The sequence below is a fragment of the Thamnophis sirtalis genome, unplaced genomic scaffold, assembly GCF_051295495.1.
Source record: "Thamnophis sirtalis isolate CommonGarterSnake01/CBP01778 unplaced genomic scaffold, rThaSir2_p1.2 scaffold_4, whole genome shotgun sequence".
Lineage (NCBI taxonomy): Eukaryota > Metazoa > Chordata > Lepidosauria > Squamata > Natricidae > Thamnophis > Thamnophis sirtalis.
The window spans coordinates 87092645-87114461 of NW_028261384.1; the positions used below are offsets into that span (position 1 = coordinate 87092645).

The 21817-nt window shown below is 41.2% G+C and overlaps 1 protein-coding gene across 3 annotated transcripts in view; it reads left to right on the forward strand.

Moving 5' to 3' along the window:
* The window catches only part of TANC2 (tetratricopeptide repeat, ankyrin repeat and coiled-coil containing 2), a 325867-nt gene that overhangs the window by 77507 nt on the left and 226543 nt on the right, over positions 1-21817 (forward strand). The window contains exon 1 of one of the 3 annotated variants that reach the window (XM_087713297.1): positions 1370-1537. The exons of the other annotated variants lie outside the window; for them this stretch is intronic. The gene's annotated coding sequence lies outside the window, so the exon portion shown is untranslated. Of the gene's footprint in view, positions 1-1369; positions 1538-21817 lie in introns of those variants that run through there. 3 annotated transcript variants of the gene reach the window in all.

Here is a 21817-nt window from a genome sequence, read left to right on the forward strand (position 1 = left end):
AAGTGAATCTATGGGAAACTATAAAGAACCAACATGGATGGAACCAATGGTGGAACTGGCACCTGGGTCTAACAAAAGCTTGGAAGTAAGAAAATCATTGAATAGCCTACACATGGGTATAAAATGATTCAGAGACACTCGGAACAAATGAGGCTATCTGGTTGCTTCTGCTTTTTGTGATTATAGTAACATACAGATAACAACACATACTGTATGTATACCTTTCTTTTGTGCCCCAATCAGTGTACAGTTGAGCATCTCATGGTAGTGCAACAGAGCGCAATTAATGTTGCTAATTTCTGGGCAGAAATCTGTTTAACCTCTACATATCTTAGTCTTATATTTTATATTTTAAATGTTACATTACATAGTATGCTTATTTTAATTGTGATGCTTCTGACACCAATAAACAAACAAGGTGTCTATAATGCTTTAAGTGATTTGTTTATCTGAAAAATTATTTATCCATAGTAGGTATTTTTCTGATATATTTATTTATTGAATCTATGCAAATTCTTTTAATTGGCAGTAACATAGCTCTGCAATGTGATTTATAAATAGTTTTAAATAGGTAAATAAATAAATTACTGTCATGCATTATTCTCACAAGGAACTGTGAGGTATTCTCACATGGAATTGATGTAGTTTTGAGATTGTAACTAGCAGTGGAAATTCACTGGGTCTCAAGAAATTATGAGGCATATTCTTATTTTGAAACCAAATTTAAATTACTACAAAGAACTATTCTTTATTCTATCCTTATTCCATTCCTCATTTGAATTCCATTCCATCAAACTCTCTTAATTGTCCTGCTGAAAGAACTGAATACAAGTAAATGGCTGCCATTCTCTTCAGTGGGGAAAATGTTGCTCCTCTAGGCACTGCTTCTTCTGAAATAAAATAATCCATTCAGCTCCTAAACAGAGAATATCTATTTGGAACATATTGCATTTTATTGCCCGAACATCAAGATGCAGACTGTACAGTTTTTCAAATTGTACATTCCTTAGATCTTCTCAAAAGGACAGCTATTTTGCAAGTATATTATAAATATTAAAGTGTTTATCAAGGGAGGCTATGTTATAATTTTAAAAAAATGATTGATTATAATCAAATAAAAAAACCTGTTTGTGGTGAATGCAATTGTCTTGTCATTTCTATAGGAAATGTGCTGCCCTAAAGCTTTTCATTCTGCCTGCAATCTTTTATGTGACAATTTTGCTATAGATGCCCTCAGGGATAGTACTGGTTTATTGTCATGCAATGGGTTAAAGAAGAATGAAAGTGGAACACAGGCGTTCTGCTGAGAAAACGTAAAGGCGCTGCCTGCAGCTGTATGGCTCTACGTAGGCACCTGTGGGTTTCAGTGTGTTTAATGCATAGACTGCAGTATGAGGCTATCACTGACATTTGCTGACTCCAGTATACTCCTCTGTCTGCTGCCCTGCCAGCTTCTGCACCATCCATGAGACAGGCAAAATGGTGCAGCATGTTTGAAGCTTCCTTAGGAAACAATAACCATCAGTATGCAGCAGAGGTAGGTGAATGGTTTTATTTAGCTGCAACAGAAAAGGGAGTGTAAGACTTTCTCATTTATAATGTTAACCACAAATAATTCTAGCAATACTGTCTTTTTCTAATGTTGAATTTTGTGATAGGTATATTGACAATATCTTGATTATGTACAATAGATCGGCATACTACTTATAAAATATGTGAGAGTATGTATTGGATAATTTATCTAGCATGTTTTAAAAGAAAGACTGCAAGCATGCAATATCAATTTGATAAACTTATGCTTCCAATCACAATTTTTCTGAAATGTATGAAAGGTAAGAAGAGGTGAAAGAAATAGAATTTAATTTTATCATATTGTGAATTGTGAAGGATTTTCTGTTTCATTGGCCAAGGGAGGACATAGCAATCCCAGAGAATGAATGCTGTGGCTATTTTTAACAGCTGCAATATCAGGTTTGCATTCCAAATGCTCGACATTTGTTTGACACTTGTTTTGTGTTTATGAATTATGTTTGATGAAAGAAATATAACCAGATCCAACTTTGTTTTTTCTCAAAACACATATTTTCAAAAGCTTTAAAACATACAATAATTTACAGCAGCTTGTAAAGTTACAATTAAGAAAATCAATAGAAAATAATTTTAACATTGGATTTAAATGTGTTTTTTCTGATTTCAGCATACCTCACAAGCATTAAGAGATGCTAGTAAGGGTAATGTGTAAAAAAAAGATAGCTAAACGGTCTGAAGTGCTAATTAATTGTATTTTGTATGTAGCAGATTGTGGAATCTTCAGATTATGATCCAAGTTTGCACATACATAATTGAATAAGAATGATTTAAGCAATGCTGTGTCATTAGGCATAGGGATGGGAGGAAAATGAATGCAGACACTTGAATTTTGCTTTTAGTAGTGTTCTGCACCTTAACATGGATAATATCTAAGATTAATTATCTTTTTGTGCAATGAACTATTAGTGGAATAAAAAATTAGTCATGTCAGAGATGGAAATGTAATTTTTCAAAGAACTTTTTTGTTACTGGCTAGTTTATCGGATTTTTATATTAGAAAGCATTAATACTTTTTTCATTTCAACGCCACATATTCTATTACAAGGTTCCATCCTATATCTAGAAATTTGATCCTGCATGATACTATGTGGGCAGTATATTTGAATTTATTAATACAGGATATTAATCTTATTAACTTATCTTATTTATTTCAAACAGTGGGAGACACTTCCAGTCCCTTAAATTTAAATCACAGACTATTTTTGACAGAACTGTCAGCATCATATTCCTGTTCTAGATTTAGATGAATATTATTACTTGAAGCAAAATATAATTCCTCTGAATTGCTTCTATTTATTATAGTTATTAAAACTGTACCATGTGATAACTTTTGAATATCTTGGTGTCTCCAAAATGTTATGTAATTCTTATGATGTGTTGCAGATGAAATTGAATACTGTACTATGATTGAATCTATAATAAGATGCAATAAAGAATTACATACTTCCCTTTCAAACCTCAGTCGTAGACTTTCCCTCCTTTTTTTGTTAGACTGCACTACATTTAAGATGAATTCAGAATGCTTTTTCTTTATTATGTACTGCTGATATTTCATATATTTCTTTGTTGCCATGCTATTATATAAACAAGTACGTGCATGTATGTAGTGTCTTTAAAATACAGGATGTAAATGTATGTTTGAGACAGATTAACTGAGAAGAAATAGGGGCTGTCAACACTGACACCTTTTTAATTGGCATTCTCACAGCAAGCTATTGCAGTCTGAACAGGTGGAGAAAAATGTGTGTTGGCCTTGACATATTTATTATAAGGCAGTTGAAGCAACAAAATATACTATTTTACTAAATACATGAACATATTTATTTAGAATATTTTATACTATATGTTTAATAGTTTATGCAACAGTAGATTTTGTTTTGAAGTCATATAATAAAAATCCATTATGTTACAGAATCTGCTGTTATATGCCTGGATGATTGTGCAAGTTAGTGCATATTTGTAACATTTTTGAAGCAGTCTAAATTGTTTGATGCAATATTTTGTTTAGTGGTTATTTTAAAAATAGTCTTAACATTCTAATAAAGAGATAGATAGATATCGGGTTGATAGTCTTTCATGGTGAAAACAAAATGGCTGGTTATTATTGCTGCAAACTGCAGACGAAAAACTGGCTGTAATTAAGTATCTTTTCAGTGAGGGAAAGCAACAAGATAAACATATAAAGACAATATATTTGTGCTAAATATTTGCAGGGAATAAGGATAAAAATAGTTTCTTTAAAGTGTAACGTTGCATAATTTAAGTACTAGAGTTGCATTTTAAAGTTTGTCAAACATTACTTGGACTAATATTGTTTGTTTTATACTATATGCTTTTATTGACTTTTTCAGAACAGATCCTTCCATTTAATTAAAATAAATGTTATGAATTGATGCAAGTAATATCCAAAATACTTACTCTAATACACAGTATCCTATAGGGAAAGGGGAAGAGCTTATCATACTGACACTTAAACTTAGAGGATTGATTTTCTTTGGTTTATATATAGAAGAAAATTTGTTCTGAAAATAGTCCCCTGGTTTCAAATATAGAAGAAACTTCAGGACATTATTGTTGGAGGGGATATTTCTAGACCCCAGTTTCTAGCTGACTTTTAAACTGATAGTTGTTCCTCTGCTCTGACTAAGCAAGTATAGATGATCATGAAGCCACACCCAGCAGCTTCATAGCATTTATGTAACCTTATGTGGCAATCTGTGAATAATTTAATACTATATTTCCAGGCATAGTCATATATTTCATTTTTGTTGCCTCCTAGATTGATATTCAAGACTAGTTTGTCTTAAACTATTGACTAAAGAGAGATTTTCCTCAATTATTGGTTTCAAGTGGTAATAAAAAATGTACAGTTTTAATTTAATTTAAGTAGGAGCAGATATCTTCTTTGTTGTATATCTCTTTATGAGAGGTGATGTATTTGATTTGTAAAAATATATTTGTATATAGATTATGACAAATATAATCACTGGCATTTTCAGTTAAAAACATTGAGAGCAGGAGATAGGGGTCATTGTATTCTTATACTTTTAGTTACTAGCCATTTAGGGTGTCAAGATAATGAGGTTATGTGCTTTTCCCCCCATTCAAGCATAGATACCAAACTTTTTCTCTCACCATCTCCCAACTTTGCTAAAATGTACAGCATAAGTTAGAGAAGAAATACATAATGAAACAAGGAACAGATGGGAAAAGCCAAATACATTTTATTAATCATTACTTGTATATAAAAGATACTTTTGGATATAACTCTGTTTCATTTAAGAAAACCATTATTTATGTCTTTCATGTTATAATTTACAATGTCTGTGTATCTTTTGGAAGAAAGTGAGTGGTAGTAACTGCTAGAAAATATGCTGTGATTTGCTCCAAATATTGGTACCCACCTGAAAATATAGTTTGGATCTCAAAAAGATTTAGGATTTATTTCTTGAGTCTTATAGGGACTTTTTAGATCTTCTTTGACTTGGAAATAGCTCATTATCAGACAATTTACTAATAAACAGCTAAAGAGTTTCAGGTAGCAGAGTTACAAAATTCTTCAATAACCTGTTCCTAGTAGGATACATTATAGCCACTAGAGTGTATTGCTTTAAAATTATCTGGAAGCATAAAAAAGTCTTACATGTGATATGAAGTTATTTGTACTTACTCCCTTAAGAGAGAACGGGGGAGCAGTAATATCACTATTTCCTTTTCATGTTTGTAATAAAACATGCTTAAACATTTTAACATGGTATATTCTTGTTTCATTGTTATTTTTATGAACTTTTTGATGATTTTTTAAAATTGAGCTCCCATGCTTAGTTTGGGAAATTAATATTTCTTAATAAATTTGTTTTTATGAATCACGTTTTTATTAAACTGAACTTCTGATAAGCCCTTGGTTCCACAAACTAAATTATTATTTTAAACTCCCTTCAAGAGTGAAAGACACATAAGGCTACAAACCTATGTATTCTTACCAAGAAATAAATTCAATTGAATGTGTCTATGAAGATTCTCAAGTCATCCACGTCATGGATGACGCTTCACTTCTCATCCAAGAAATTTCTGTTCTTTGCTGAAGAAGCTTCTTGGATAAGAAGCAAAACATCTTCAAAGAAAAAAGGCAGAAAGTCCAGTTGCCTCTTGAAAAAATTGAATATGGTCGAACATTTATGTGTAGCTTCTCTTTCTCTATTTTTAGTAAAATTTCTTGTGAGTTAAAATACAAAGAAAAATTAAGAAAGTTAAAAAGAAAGAGAATGCAAGAGGATAAAAAAGAAAGAAAAGTTACTTCCAACTTTTTTCAGTTAGAAGTCGTTAAAGGCAGTTTAATTCAATGCTAGGAATTATTAGAAATTATTATTTGGTATAGTCCGACCTTCAGTCACTCTATAGATGGGCACTCTCAATGCTCCTCAGGACCCTCTTTATAACATTGTGCATAATTCTGGAAGCCCCATATTGTATATTTTCTTTCTATCACTGATGAGAAAAAATTGCACTCAGTTTTGAAGTTGAAAAGATTAATAGGGATTTATTCTGGAGTTTGGTGATCTCCATACGTATTATGATGGAAAAAGTTAATTGAATGCTGCATAGGGAACTGTGTATTGGTTGAGCTGCACAATACATCTGCCGGAACATAGATTATTTATTTGTTAAAATTATTTGCTGCCTATTCTAGGCGGCTTACAACAATAAACATGAATAAATGAAAAGAACTGTAAACAAAAGAAAAGAAAAATAATAAAACAATAAAATAAATAATGAAAAAGAAAACAACAAGAATAAATCAGTATGATAATAAAAAGATGGATGGGTTGAGAGCAGAGAGTGAAGGGGAAGTAAAATCGGCCATCAATCCAGCACCACTTCCTAGTGCGGAACTCCCCCTTTTGTCCCCAGGCCAATTGGCAGAGTCGGGTCTTCAGGTTCCTACAGAATGATAAGAAGATTTTTCTCCTAAGGATGCTCCAATAGCAGAGAACCTGGCTTTTAGTTACAGCATCTCAGTTTTTAATTTAGTTTAATAGGATGGTGGCACCATGTGAATGGTATTTTTGCAAATAGGATTTTGTTTGCAACAGCTAAAAGTTGCTGAAGATGCAGAGATTTAGTCTAGCCAAGGTAAGCATCTCTGTTCTTCTTTTTAAAATGGCGAAAATAGTTTAAAAACTACTCACGTTACAGCAACGGTGATGAAGATAATGTGATATCTTCCATATGTTGAGATTGACTGCTGATTACATACCTTATCCCATTAGGACAAGCCTGTCCAATTCATGACAGCAGAGAGGACCTACTATAGAGCCCCTTGGTCAAAGAATTCTGACTACTGGGATTCAGTAGAAGAGACTTTCACACCAGTCATAAGCATGGACTCTGACGGTTGTGAATCTAGTAACTTGGTTAGCAAAATGTTGTTTAAAATAGGTACAGGGCCAGGAAAAATATCTAATGGGGTACCTTCAAGTCCTTTGGCACAGAGTCTGATTTGATTGATAAATTATATATTTTTGATACGCATTTCACAGACTTTAGAGGGCATCAAAATAAATCTATGCTGATAGAGATATGATTTTTTTGGAATGGGGGAATGTTCACTTGATCAGGATGAAAAAATCAGTCATAAGCAGCTTACCCTCATGTAAGGCCTGGGGCTGTTGATGTATCCAGCCCCATCCTAAGTTATGAATGTTGTTGAACTTTTAATGTTGTTTTTTATTTTTTTGTATGTCCCCCCCTCCCTTTTTTACCTGTAAGCCGTCCTGAGTCTCTTTGAGAGTGGGCGCCAGACAAAATAAATAAATAAATAAATAAATAAATAAATAAATAAATAAATAAATAAATAAATAAATAAATAAGTAAATAAATAAGTAAGTAAATATAGAGACGTGAAATACAGCAAACAAGTAAACAAGAGCCAAGGTGGCGCAGTGGTTAAATGCAGCACTGCAGCCTACTGCTAGATCAGCAGTTCAGCGGTTCAAATCTCACCGGCTCAGGGTTGACTCAGCCTTCCATCCTTCCGAGGTGGGTAAAATGAGGACCCAGATTGTTGGGGGCAATATGCTGACTCTCTGTAAACCGCTTAGAGAGGGCTGAAAGCCCTATGAAGCGGTATATAAGTCTACTGCTATTGCTCTTACTGCTACTTAAAAAGTGTCTTAAATAGCTTCTGAACATAAAACAGGACTCAGAAACACCTGTAATGGATACTTATTCAGATTGATAATATTAACATTTATTATTATTTTTTACTACTGTAGTCCTTTCATGATACATCAGAAGATTCCCTCCACTTGGATAAGCGGAAAATGTACAAGGAGAAGAGAAAGAAAAAGTTGCTGTAAAGCATGATGTCATGTGATTATATTGATTAGTGATGGCAATCCTGGTTATTGTCATAACCAGGACTCTGCAGGTCATTTAGGTGGTATGGAATGTATGCGGACAGATGCTGTGGGCTGATGCTATGGAATGTGGTTGGGTGGACTAGGGAGTATTGGATGCATGCCATAGACAGTTTGATGAGTAGTAGAAGTGGGAATGGCATGTAAACTGCAAGCTCCTGCTGGTTTCCCCATTAACTTTGCTTGTGTGAACCCAGCAGAGAAGGTCACATGATTGTAGAATGCTGCAACTGTGTAAATTGCGGGGATGCTGCATCACCTACAACTTCATGGACTAGTCATAAGTCTCCCTCACTAACATGACTACTATAACTTTGAATGGTCATTGAATGAATTGTCATAATCAAAGAACTACTGTATCTGTTTGGTAGGTCTCTCTGTGTGTGGGGGTTTAAGAGAGAGGAGGAGGGGAGAGAGAGGGGGGGGGATAAGTGCTTGTATTGAAGGAGTAAGTATATGTCCTAAAAAGGGAGACATCTCAGATGATTGATGCCATATGACCAGATGAGTAAAATCAATCATTTAAGACATAAGATGCTACTATAGCGGTAGTGTTTGGGGGGGAAGAGGGAGGGAGGGAGAAGAAGAAGAAGACAGTGAGAACTATAACTTAAGTCACATTTGAAGAAGATGGTGGCTCCATCTATTTTCGATTCTATTCAGTTTATTATGGCTGCTATCCAGTGCTAATGAAAAATAAAATCCAGTACTTCTGAATAGCACTCATTCTCTGAAGAATTTCTAATCTGAAATTTAGATGGGGTTCAGATGAAAAATATTGTATTGGAAGATGAACAGGAGATTGTTTTCTTGATGATTTCCCTAATCTTTCCCTAGCTTTCTTTATTATAATTTAAGGAGTAGCTAACCTGATTCTAGGTAAATGTTTGTACTGCAATTTCTATTATGTTTGGACATATTTTTGAAACTGGGAAGAACTGAAATTTCAAATCTTAAGTTTTCTGTAAGTGATAGATCCCACCATTTGGTATAACCTTGCAATATTATGTTTGAGAGATTTGCTTCACAGTTTTTCTTTCATGTAAGAAAATTGAAGAAGTTAGGGCTCTGTTGTTCTTCTCTGTCTGTTACTAACCAGGTGTAAAACCATTCTGATTTAGGTGAAATTCTGAAAGAGATCATTTTGAGGATTGGGCTGAAATTAGCCCAATATGTGCAAACAAATTGTAAACAGATATAATAAGGGTAAGGCTATGCAGTTTATTTTGGTTGAATTGTATTCTGTAGTTATATTTTCAAAGTGTGGTCCTACTGAAAATGAAAAAAAACAGGGTTCAATCAGGACTTTAAGTTGGATATTTCAATACTCTGTCAGTAGAGTTACCTTTATAGAGAGTTTGGAAACTACAATTTGTATAAAATGCAGCTGTACGACACTGGAAATACAATAATAAGGCTGTGTTTCATGCATGTTACATCAATTGGTTACCATTTTGTGGAGGTATTCAAAACTCAAATTAAAGTACCAGTGATAGCCTTTAAAACAGCGGTTCTCGACCTGTGGGTCGCGACCCTTTTGGACAGGGGTCACCTAAGACCATTGGAAAACACATATTTTCGATAGTCTTAGGAACCGAAAAACCTGTGTGCCAGTGTTTGGAGCCAGGGGAGCAGCAGCGGCAGCAGATGCTGCTTTGCAAAAGGGAGGGGCTACCTGACAGGAGCGGTGGCACGAGGACAGCCGGCCCCCAGCCAATTGCAAAAAGAGGCACAGGCGGGCGGATCAGACGGCTGATTATTATTATTCTAATCTTTCCTATTATCTATTCCTTTAGCATCTTATGACTATCACTTATTGATTGCTTTTATTATCACTATCATTCAGTGTTATATCTTATAATTCATGATGATTGTATTTTATTATTATAATCATGATTTATATATCACTTGTTGTTTATATGTACACTGAGAGCTTATGCACCAAAGACAAATTTCTTGTGTGTCCAGTCACACTTGACCAATAAAGAATTCTGTTCTATTCTGTTCTTAAAAATCTTGGAATTACAAACATCTTTGTGTATACACACACATTTTCAGCCAAGTTTTCTTTGGAGTTGATAGCTGTACTTTCCAACCTATAAAGCATGATTTTCAGAGTAATCAATAAGGAAGTTGGCATGGGGCAGTGTGGCAGAGGTATTTAAATAGTTTTTCCCAATTTCTGCAGACAGCAATACTATTCTTTGTTTTATTTAATATTTTATTATATATTGAAAACCATCATATTTGACTTAGGCAACACATTTGAAAAACTTGTAGATTTTCAACTCATTTTGAAGTAAGGTTTTGGACACTTGCATTATGCAATAGCTTTTGTAGTATTAATGATCATTAGATGCATACTTTGGTAGAGTACGTCTGATTTCTTTGCACCAGAGACAGCTGCCTTGATTATCGATGTTCTCTGTGGTAGCTATTTTGTCTTCTTAGTAAATTAAGTCAAAGTATTTATTTAAATAGTTTAACTTGTGGAAGCTGAGCTCCATCAAAATGGATGGTTGCCTGAAAACCATGAGTTCTGAATACCTTGATCTTGTCAATATTGACTTTAAGCCATATGTTTTTATATCAAGAAGCCTTCATTCTCCTAGGCGCTGCTTGGAGTGTCCAAGCTCGGGTTAACTTCAGCTTGCTGCCCAAGGAACTGAGTTTGAAACTTTGTTGTAGCTCCGCCTCCTGGTTGCTCCAGAGGCTCAGTTTTAAAAAACTCAGTCGCCCAACAGGATGTATTTCCAGGGGCCCCAGTCCTTGTGCAGCAAGCTGGGCCCCAATTTAGTGATTCTTAGAGAGTTGTAGCTCCTTTTTTTGCTATTTTGGATAGATAGGTTGTAGTTAGGGGTAATTTCCTCCTGCTCTTCTCCTCTTCTGCGAGATATCTCCTTGAATCCAACGCGCAGGCAGGCTCCCTGGGGCGCTCGCAGCCCAGCCTCCACCTGGGCTGCTCCTTGGTTGGGTCTCCCTAAAAACGCCGGTTCAGTGAGTACGTGGGGGGGGCGATTAGGCAGCAAAAGCCCTTCTGAGCCCCTGACAGGAGCGCTAGGCTCCGTGCCGGCCCGACAAAGCTCCAGGCGCGCGTGGCGCGATCGCCCGCCATTCTAAACGGCCCGTTTTGGCGCACTTTCGTTTCCAGGCCTCAATTCTTGCCGCACGGCCTCCTTTAAGCAGTGGATCGCCGCAGAGGGCCGCCTTAAGCCCGGAGACTCACGTGGGAGCCCACGCTGTCTCTTGCCCTCCTTCTCCTTCCAGCGGCCGCAGGGAACCCAGGCTTCAAACCCCCGCCTACCTGCCTCAGCGCGGATCTGCAGGTGCTAGGCTGATCTCATCAGCCAGCTCCAGCCTCCCTCTCCTCTCTTCAGCCGGCTAGGCCTCTGACCCTTTAAGGCCCAGCGTGTGGATCAAGCTCTGGCCTACCCCAGGCCTGGTTCCATTGCCATTGCCAGAATGGAGCAGCAGCTTAATAATAGCAGCATGGAAGAGAGGCAAGGGGAAAAGACCGGGCCCACTCCCAGTAAACGTAGCAGGCCCAATCCATTGGGCAAGGGAGTTGGGGGGGGTATTTCCCCAGGGGAGAAGCAGCCTAAGGCAGGTTCGGCCTCCAAGGCTGAGGAAAAAATGGCACTGCGCCGCCAGAAGGCCCTGGAGAAACAGTTCCAGAAGGCCCAGGCAGCGCAGCGCAAAATCCCTATGGAGTCATCCCCCAGCGAGACAGGGGGTGGGTCTCCCAGGGGTGAATCCCAGCGAGGGGAATCCCCTCTAGGCCCAGGCAGTGAGGACTTTGGGTTCTCTCCCAACCCTCATAGGGCTTCCTTGGGATCCCCTACCCATTCCATGGCTATGGACTCCCTAGCAGTCATGGATTCAGGGGCTGAGGAAGAATCCTTAGCTCCATCTGAATTGGAGCCCCCTCCCCCTCAGGGTCAGGAGTCCATCCTATCCAGGGCCATGGAGGAGGTGGAAGCTCGAGCCATATCCAGGGGCATCTCAGATGGCATGGTTCAGCTGGTGGCTCAGTTGCCCCCTGTGGCGCACAAGCCTGCTCCCAGTCAGGCCAAGGTCCCCAAGGCCCCTGAAGCTAGGGCACCCTCTCCTGCTCCCACGGGACTTAGTGAGGTGTCAGATCAGGAGGAGCCTGAGGTGGAGGTTTCGGTCCTATCGGAGGATGAGGAGCCTGCCACCAAACAGCCCTTTTCAATCCGGCCATGTTTAAGCCCCTCCTTACGAAGGCCAGGGCTGCAGGTCCCCAGATGCGTCTCCCAGCTCCCGCAGCAAAGCCTATACCTGATCCGGTCATGGGCATAGTCATAGGGCCCCAGGATCCCGGCGCAGGCCTTTTTAATGAGGTTCCTCCGCCTTTGGACCTCGTGCCAGCACCCAAGTTGTTTTTGGACATCATTCAGCGACAATGGGTTCAGCCGGGGACTCTGGCCAATCCGAGTGGGACGGATAGGAAGTTATTTACCATGGAGGCCCCCCTGGAGGAGCTCCTCAAGGTCCCTCAGGTGGATGATTCTATTATGGCCCTCACATCCCCCACTTCCCTTCCAGCCGAGCTATTGGAAGGGTTCAAGGCAGAGGACAAGAGGGTGGAATCCGCTGCTCTTAAGACGCACCAGGCCACCGCCTGGGCCATGCGCGCTTCCACCAGCTCCTCTTATTTTGGCAGGGCAGCCCTCTTCTGGCTCCGCAAACTGCAGGCTGGCCTCCCGGCAGGTAACTCCAGAACTAGGCAGGACATCACCAAGATCATTGCTGCCATGGAGTATTCTGCTGATGCATCCCTGGCCGCCACTAAATTTTCATCCAGGGCGCTGGCCTCGAATGTCACCTCGAGGTGCCTGCTGTGGCTCTGCCACTGGCAGGCTGATGTAAAAGCGAAATGGAAGGTGGCTTCCGCCCCCTTCAAGGGGGGTAAGCTGTTCGGAGAGGCCCTAGATCCATTCCTCACCGAGAATAAGGATAAGCGCAAGGTGCTCCCTCCGGTCACAAAGAAACACGAACGGAAAGGTCAGCCCTTTCGCAAAAATTCCTTTCGGAATAACAAGCCCTCCACTTCCACTGCCGGTCCCAGTCGAGCTATGGCGCCTCGCAGGATCGCGCCCAAGATAGGCCCTCCTTTAGGGATAGAGGGAAGGAGCAAGGCTTCCACAAATCCTTCCGGGGAGGCTATTCCAACAAGCCCTTTAGGAAGTCAAAGTGACCGTCACAGGGCTCCCCCCCCATAGGCGGCCGCCTCCAGCTCTATGCCGCCCAGTGGGAGGAGACCACGACGGACAGCTGGGTCAGGAACACGGTCCGCCACGGGCTGACCCTGGAGTTCCTGTCCTTCCCTCCGAGAACCTTCCTCCGTTGCCCTATCCCCAGGTCCGCCCACAAGTTACAACTGATGAGGGCGGAGATACAACACCTTCTAGAGATAGCGGCCATAGATGAGGTCCCCAGGGGTCAAGAAGGCAGGGGGTTTTACTCCATCCTCTTCCTGGTCCCCAAGTCATCAGGGGGGGTGAGGGCGATCCTGGACCTCAAGGAGCGGAACAAGCATCTGGCGTACAAGCGCTTCAAGATGCAGTCCCTCCAGACCATCCTGGGCTGCGTCAGACCGGGCGATCTGCTGACATCGATCGACCTGAAGGAGGCGTATCTGCATGTTCCGATCCACCCGGCGCACCGCCAGTACCTGAGGTTCCAGTTCGCCCATCGCCATTTCCAGTACAGGGCCCTTCCCTTCGGACTCTCGTCAGCCCCGCGGACTTTCACCAAGCTGCTGGCAGCTGTAGCCGCACGACTCCGGTCTTTGCCCGTCAGATTGGAATGCTACCTGGATGACATACTTATCCACTCGTCGTCCAGGGGCAAGCCCAAGCAGACCTGGCCACCACCATCAAGGCCCTGCAGCTTCATGGGTTCTCCGTCAACCTCGCCAAGAGCCACCTGAACCCGACCTGCAGGATCCAGCACCTCGGGACGATCATCGATTCCGAAACCTGCCAGGTCTTCCTCACTCAAGAGCGAGTCGACAGCATCTGGACCCTGATGAGGAGCATCTGCTCGACTGGGTCAGCCCCGATCCTCTCTCTCTCACAGCTGATGGGGAAGCTGGTGTCTTGCATCGCGGTGGTTCCATGGGTGCGGCTGCACACGCGAGAACTGCAATGGTTCCTGCTCCCTCTCCAGAGGAAGAAGGCCAGCAACTCAAAACGGGTGGTAAGAGTCCCACCGAAGGTCCTCTGCTCCCTCCGTTGGTGGCAGACGGAAGCCCTTCTCAAAGGCACATGCTTCAGGGAGTCGAAGCCGCTGATAATTCACCACAGATGCCAGCCTCTTCGGCTGGGGTGCACATCTGGGAACTGCGGTGGTCCAGGGCAGGTGGTCGCAGGCACCTGCGACCCACAACATCAACTGGCTGGTGCTCTGGGCCGCAAGACTCCCCCTGCGCCACTTCCTCGACCAGGTCAGAGGCCGCGATGTACTGATTCTGACGGACAACATTGCCGCAAAAGCCTACATCAACCACCAGGGTGGCACGCGGTCTCTGGTGCTGATGTCGGAAGCAGAGACTCTGGGTCGTTGGGCGGACAGTCATCTGGCGTCAATACGAGCAGACCACATCTCCGGCGTGGACAACCTGACAGTGGACTGGCTCAGCAGAACAACCATCCAGAATTCGGAATGGCATCTGCACCCGAGGCTGTTTTACCAGCTGTCTCAGAGGTTCGCCCCCCCCCCCCGGTGGTCGATCTGTTTGCCTCGCCGGCCAATGCTCAACTTCCCAGGTACTTCACCCGGTTCCATTGTCCAGGGGCGGAGGGCACGGACACTCTAAGATCCCGCTGGCCCCCAGGTCGGCTGTACGCCTTCCCTCCGCTCCCTCTGATACCACATGTCATTCGGAAGATTCTGGAAGAAGCTGCGGAGGTGCTCCTAGTCGCTCCTTACTGGCCAAGGAGGACTTGGTTCGCCGACCTAGTCAGCCTGTCGGTGTCCCGGCTGTGGCGCATACCTCAGGAGCAAATCTCCCTCAGCCAGGGGGTCGTACAACATCCGGAGCCCCAGTGGCTGCAACTGGCTGTCTCCGACAGAGTCATCCAGACTATTCAGGCCTCCAGACGATCGTCCACTGTCAGAATCTATGAGGCTACGTGGACAGCCTTCTCCAGTTGGTGCCTCAACTATCACCTTGTGGCATCCTCCGCGACTATTCCGCAAGTCCTGGAATTTCTTCAGGACGGTTTGGACAAAGGGCTAGCACCAAACACTCTCCGTAGACAGGTGGCTGCCCTGAGCACCATTCTGTCTTCTGACTCTCAACTTCCGATTTCACCACATCCACAGGTAAAAGGGTTCCTGAAGGGGGCGTCCAACCTTTGCCCACCAACCATTCACAGATACCCTACCTGGGACTTGACTGTTGTTCTGCAGGCATTGACCGCATCACCCTTTGAACCGTTGCGGACCTTTCCGTAGGTCGGAGGCCTTATTTGTGTCTTTCCAGCCGGCCTCCATGGGGAAGAAAGTCATGTCCTCTACCATCGGACGCTGGCTCAGAGCATGCATCAAGTTGGCTTATGAAACTCAGGCCAGGCCGGTTCCCTCGCGCATAACAGCACACTCTACGAGGAACGCTGTAACTTCGGCTGCCTGGGCTACGCAAGCTCCAATAGAAGAAATCTGCCGAGCTGCGACGTGGTCTGGTCCGTCTCCATTCATATGTAACTATAGACTAGACACCTTCGCCTCTGCTGAGGCATCCTTTGGGAGGAGAGTTCTACAGAGGATCATGGCAAGCACTGCGGCCCCGGACATTTCTTCTTCCCTCCCAACTTCGACATAGCTTGGGTATGTCCCGAGCTTGGATACTCCAAGCAGCGCCTAGGAGAAAGACCATTGGCTTACCTGAATGGTCGTTCTCGAGGTGCTGCCGAGTGTCCAAACCCACCCTTAAGGTGGGCCCATGAGGTGTGTTGTTAGCACCTTCATGACTTGGACTTGGACTAGTTCGGTCATGGACTATCGATCTCCTTCATTTTTTAAAACTGAGCCTCTGGAGCAACCAGGAGGCGGAGCTACAACAAAGTTTCAAACTCAGTTCCTTGGGCAGCAAGCTGAAGTTAACCCGAGCTTGGACACTCCGCAGCGCCTCGAGAACGACCATTCAGGTAAGCCAATGGTCTTTTTCACTATCTGCACAAATCACACTGTATTCCTCAAGCAATTGTTCTAATTGGCCACCATATTCTTTTGTAGGCCAAAAATTGCACTGTTCTTGAGCTAATTATTTTCTTCTTTTCTGAAACTTTTGATGGAGAGCTTTCAAAATACCCTGCTCATGACTGACAATCTCATGATCATTCTTGCACTCTTGATTCTCTCCTTTCTCGGAAATTGACATTATTATTGTTTGTTTCCATGAAAAAAACACATTTGATATTTCTTCAAACGGTTAGATCTTTTGAAGGAAAGAGTGGAGCCAACAATTTACTACTGACAAGGTATAATGTGCTTTAGAGACTGCAGTATTCATTATAAATGTGCAACTGCTTCAATGTAGTTCAATGCAATGTTATTCCAATATGTGTTGCATTCTGCTTTGAGCTAGGTACAGATGTGCTTATTAAGCTGGTGAGTATTGTCACACACCTTTGACTTTGCACTGGCTTTGTTGTCTAACAGTGCTAGGTATTCATCCAAATCCATGATTGTATTCACCACTATAAGACAAATTAATATTTTTTTGAAATTCATAGTATTCAATCATTGGTTCAAGGGTGACAAATCAGCTGCTAAACATTAGTTGGATTTGTTGTTGGCAAGTAGAGTCCTGTAGTTCCCACCCATTCATAAATTTGGGTGTGCCTGTGTTATGAGCAGTTCATTTCAGTTAGAGTTGTAATATTGCATGCACAAGATGATGATCATAATGGCAATTTGGTCTCTTGTTCTGGCATCCATGAATAATTGTTTGAAAATGACTTGCTAATTAGAAAATAGATGAGGACTGATTTATCCTTTCTAGTGGGTGAACAATAAGTCAATTGATGTTTTACTGGGTGCTGAAATAAACTGTTTCCAGATTTTAACTGTTGCAAATAGTAGTAGGTGCAGCTATTGTCATTCATCTTTCTTGTATCAAATTTTCCTATCATTATTTTTTCATTGCCAGTTGTTACCAACTCGAAAATTTCCTTCACTAACAATCAGAATTAGTTCCTTCAATGGCAATGGAAGGAACTCAATCTGTACTTGTTTGATTACTTTCATTTTTCTTATTCCTGAAAGTGACAGAAATGCTAATTTACATGAGACGAAAGTTTCACAATAGTTTTGGAAGCTATAGTTTCTATAGCTCAGCCAATACCTTCTATTTCTCATTTTCCGAGTAGCACAACATCATCCAGTCATCATTGTCTGGTATGTGGACATGGACATTTTCAAATCCAATGAGTACTAATTCTGATTATGCCACAGTTGAAATTTTATATTAAAATAGTTCACGATAAATATTTTATGATATCTGACTTGAAAATTAGTTCACATATTCCAAGTGGCCACTTTAAGTTATTTTCCTAGTTTCATAATTTAGTCTTTAGCTAATCATATACTTTTCTTAGTACCTTGCCTTTGGTTATAGTGCTGATATGATGGCTAAAACATTATTCTCGAGGTGAATTTTAATTTTCATTCCCATAAGTTCATGCCTCCTTTTTTGTTCTTTCAGGTGGGGGTCAATCCTTTTTACTTGAACTTGGAATTGGTAACAATTGCCCACAGATGGAATTCATTTAGCATTTATTGAATAAAATTAGTGAAACATACAAATTTGGGTTCAAACATTATTTATGGCATCAAGTTATGAAACAGGATGCATTTTCCCAAGTTTATAATATAAGATTAATTAGCTTGAAATGTGGTGAGGATTATCTTAAATGCTTACAGGGGATGATACAATGATAAGAAGCAGTATACTGTAGCTTCAGCAGCTAAGTAAGAAAAATGGCCAATTAGAGTGGAGATGCTGCTGCACTGACAACTGGCAAACTAGTGACAAACTCGATCCAACAGAATCTCCTCGGATTAAGAAGGAATGAGAGAATCCCCACTGGTACTCTGGATAGATGCTCCTAATGAGAAGACCTGAGGATAGTGGTTGCCTCGAAGGTTTGAAAGCTTGGAGATGATAAAAACCATCAAGCTTGCAACCATGAATCTTTAAGGACACGGGGTTCATTAGCTAATCACCTTTGAATTTGCAATTATTTTATAACCAAAAGAGATCTTCTAAATAACAAGGCTGAAAAACTACCTGGTGAATAAAACTTCATCCCAAAATAGAAGAATAGTTAGCTAACAGTTTAAAGGATTTAAAGAATATAAAAGAAATAGTAAAAAACTAAATAAGAATTTAAGCTAAGACAATTTTAAATGGATCGGACAAATTTGGAATCTTAGAATATTTGATAAGATTTCTAAAAAAAATGAGTAAATAATGCAATAATTCCTGAGAATAGAAATTAATCTATCAGAAAATGATCATTGTCTGAAAGTTGAAAACAAAGCAACAATAAAACTTGAGATTCTCCTGTGCGCTGCTTTGAGAGTCCAAGCATGGGTTAACTTCTGTCTATTTGGCCAGAGACTGAGAAGTGAAAAACTTTGGCAACACCTCTTCCTGCCGGCTAAGGTCTCATTTTTTTCTTCTCAGTCTGGCTAGAGAGGCACAATTTCTCATTAGCATGCGTTGATTCTTTTAGTTAGTGAAAATAAAAGGCTTAGAGCAGCACCAAAGGACAGAAAGGCTAGTTTGAGCCCACCCCCTTCCAAGTTGCAGCGGCAGTGTTAAACTTTATCACTGCACTGTTTCGAACTCCGGAGGCTTCCAAAGGCTCGGAGGGAGCGCTGAAGCCTCTTTTTGTGCCATTTTTTTTCTTCTGCGAGGGAGAGATAGCCTTATCAAGCTGATCTTCACTCTGTTGGCTTTTCTACATGGTTTGGATCATTGTGCTCAACATGCATCACCAAGGCCCGAAGCTTCCTGGTCCATATTGTAGATCCTCTGGGGCGTTTGCAAACTGTGTTGCTGGTTTCGTGCCACTTTGTTTCATGGCTAGCATTCACAGTGAGTTTCTCTGCAGTCCCTTCATTGCGTGAAGGTTCAGGCAAAGTTGCAGTGCATTTAGGGGTTTCCTTCCCAGGCTTGGGATTTGCCTTACCTTTGCTTGGCCACTAGAGCAGGAATAAAGATTCAAAGTACTAATGGCTGTTTTCAAAATGGCGAACCATTCTTTGCCTGCAAGCAGCAGCCGGACAGAACCTTCCCCCAGGAAGCAGAGATCATCTTCTAGGGGAGCCTCAGACAAGTCCCAGGCCCCAGTTTCAAGGAGGGCCTCATCAGCTGCTGAAAAGGAGGCAAAAGGCATCGGAAAAACAGTTCTCCAAGGCCCAGAAGTAAGCAGAAGCACAGGGCTTTCAGGATTCCAGTGAGTAGGCCTGAGATTTCCTGCCCTTTGAAGACAGAATTCACAGATTCTGGAAGATAGTCAGCTGGATTGGTCACTCAATGATACTAATGAGATGCACCCCTTTCAGGCAGCTTGTTATGAGGAGGATTTTGCTCCTCTCTCTTGCTTAGCGTCTGTAACTTTAGAGCCTGCTTCTGCTACTATACCTTCTGCCCCATCAGCTACCTTTACTTCCACAGCAGCGGGCCTCCGCTCTGGGAAGGATCCAGGCCCTGGTCTCTCTCAGGAATGGCATACCATTATCTTTGAGACCATTACACAGGGCATAGAGTCTGCGCTGCTCCAGAGAGGCTTTCCAAACCAACTTCCACCAGGGTTTCCTCGCTTATCAGGTCTGCAATTACAGTCTCCAATTGGTTTGTTTCATAGGCAGGATGCCCATTTCCCCCCCCCCTTTGTAGTGAGGTTTCAATCATGGGGGACAAGGAGCCAGGAGAGTAGGATATATCGGAGGATGAAGGCTTCATCCAAGACAAGCCTTCGTTCACAGTGCTGTTTTATCCCACCCTGTTCAAGACCCTACTGTTTAAGGCCAAAACAAGTTAAGGGGTCCAAAGCACTGTGAAGAGCCAATAGTATTTTTCTGAAGTAAAAGTTTCTTTGTGAGCCTAAGGGAGGTTGAGGATTATTGGCCTGTAAAGCCTGCACGGTGCTATCTGTTAGAGGAATGGGGAGAGAATTTTCTTTTGCTTGTCTTAATGAGACAAATTATGTCTCATGGAGCCTAAACATGCAGATGTTTCTGTGGAGGAAGGATTTGTGGACAGTTGTAAGCAATCCTCCAGCAGATCTCAATAAGCAGGGGCAAAGACAAACTGAAAAAGCAGTATCCAGCATAATTTTATGCTTGAAAGATAGTCAGGTAATACATGTGCGTGGGCTTACATCTGCTAGAGAATCCTGGCTGCCCTTATGCAGAATACAAGGAAACTGCAAGCAGCAAAGTTACTCTTGCCAGAAAATTTTATAGAGCAAAGCTACAGTCTGGAGAAAGTGTATCAGAACACTTCCAGTTTATGAGGAAAATCTTCCTTGAGTTACAAGTGCAAGGAATGGTGTTTTCAGAAGCACACAAGTGTATATTGTATTGTGTTCGTAATAAGCCTTGAGTCCATGAATGAGTGTGATTTAACCATGAGTTATCTGACTGGGAAACTTTTGGAAGAAGAACATAAAAGATTAGAAAGAAACAATAATAATTTGCAGCCCAGTCAGAATGAAACTGTTTTCCAGTGAGTTAACAAGGTGAGAGAGAAAGTCTGAATTGTAAAATGCTGCTTTGCATGTGGATCTTCTCAAAATATCCGGAGAAATTGTCCAGTAAGAATATTAAAAGATTCAAGCAGGAGAGACAAAGCACAGAGACAGAAGCAAGAAGACACACAGTTTTCTGTAGTGAAGGCAAATAACAAAAACAACAAAGGCATGTGGATGTTGGGACAGTATGGCAAGTGAACATATTGTAAATAACACAAAACTATTTTCTTGTCTGGGATAGGTTGCCCAGAAATTTGTAAGCCTGGCAAATAGTAATTATTTTTCTGTACAAGGAAAAGGAACGATATATGAATCATGTATTTGTAAATTGTTTGATAAGGTTTTATGTGAACCAGATTTAGATCACAATTTGCTAAATGTGTATGAAGTAATTTTTGCAAAGGGTACATGCAAGGTCATAAAGAATAACGGTGGGTGCATAAGGTTTGAGACTGAACAATTTATATATTTTGAACCACAAAGAAACTGGTGGCAGCGCAGAGACAATGTTTTCTAATGAACCAAAGCATAATGGGTGTGCACATTTGTTGCACAGAAGGTTGGGTCGTGCAACCTTTAAAGTATGGCAGAAAATGCCTGACCTAGCTGTAGTTTAAATGTAAAAGATTGTGACAAATTTTTGGATTGTGCTATTTACAAAGAGGCCAAATCAAAAATATACTTTATCAACAAAAGAAATGATAAAAAATATGAAACAAATTTTCATTATGTGCATGCTGATTTAATTGGTCCGCTATCCCCATGGGGGATAGAGGGCCCCATGGGAGGGGACAAATTTGCTTTGGAAATTGTTGATGGTTTCTCATGATATGGGTTTTGTTATTTGCTAAAAAGCAAAATGTGTTTCAACAATTAAAACAATGGGTAATGTTTGTAGAAAGCAGGTATAATCAACATGTAAGTCAACTACAAATAGATAGAGGATCAGAGTTCATGTCTAATATGTTGCAGCAATGGCTGAGAAAGTAAGACATAAAACTTAGAAAAACCAACCAC